The following is an 885-nucleotide window of genomic DNA, read 5'->3' as shown; positions in this document are numbered from 1 at the left end:
AAGTAATATCTCTGCTTTTGAATATGCTATCTAGGTTGGTCATAACTTTCCTTCCAAGGAGTAAGTGTCTTTTAATTTCATGGCTGCAATCACCATCTGCAGTGATTTTGGAGCCCAAAAAAATGAAGTGTGACACTGTTTCCACTGTTTCCCCATCTATTTCCCATGAACTGATGAGACCGGATGCCATGATCTTAGTTTTCTGAATGTTGAGACTTAAGCCAACTTTTTCCCTCTCCTCTTTCACTTTCATTAAGAGGCTTTTTAGTTCCTCTTCACTTTCTGCCATAAAGATGGTATCATCTGCATATCTGAGGTTATTGATATTTCTCCCGGCAACCTTGACTCCAGCTTGTCTTCTTCCAGCCCAGTGTGTCTCATGATGTACTCTGCATATAAGTTAAATAAGCAGGGTGACAATATACAGCCTTGACGTACTCCTTTTCCTATTTGGAATCAATCTGTTGTTCCATGTCCAGTTCTAATTGTTGCTTCCTGACCTGCATACAGGTTTCTCAAGAGGCAGGTCAGGTGGTCTGGTATTCCTATCTCTTTCAGAATTTTCCACAGTTGATTGTGATCCACATAGTCAAAGGCTTTGGCATAGTCAATAAAGCAGAAATAGATGCTTTTCTGGAACTTTCTTGCTTTTTCAATGATCCAGAAGATGTTGGCAATTTGATCTCTGGTTCCTCTGCCTTTTCTAAAACCAGCTTGAACATCTGAAAGTTCACGGTTCACATCCTGTTGAAGCCTGGCTTGGAGAATTTTGAGCATTTCTTTACTAGCGTGTGAGATGAGTGCAATTGTGTGGTAGTTTGAGCATTCTTTGGCATTGCCTTTCTTTGGGATTGGAATGAAAACTGACCTTTTCCAGTCCTGTGG

Source organism: Bison bison, unplaced genomic scaffold, assembly GCF_000754665.1.
Source record: "Bison bison bison isolate TAMUID 2011002044 unplaced genomic scaffold, Bison_UMD1.0 scf7180017864163, whole genome shotgun sequence".
NCBI lineage: Eukaryota > Metazoa > Chordata > Mammalia > Artiodactyla > Bovidae > Bison > Bison bison.
This window is presented reverse-complemented; position numbering follows the sequence as displayed.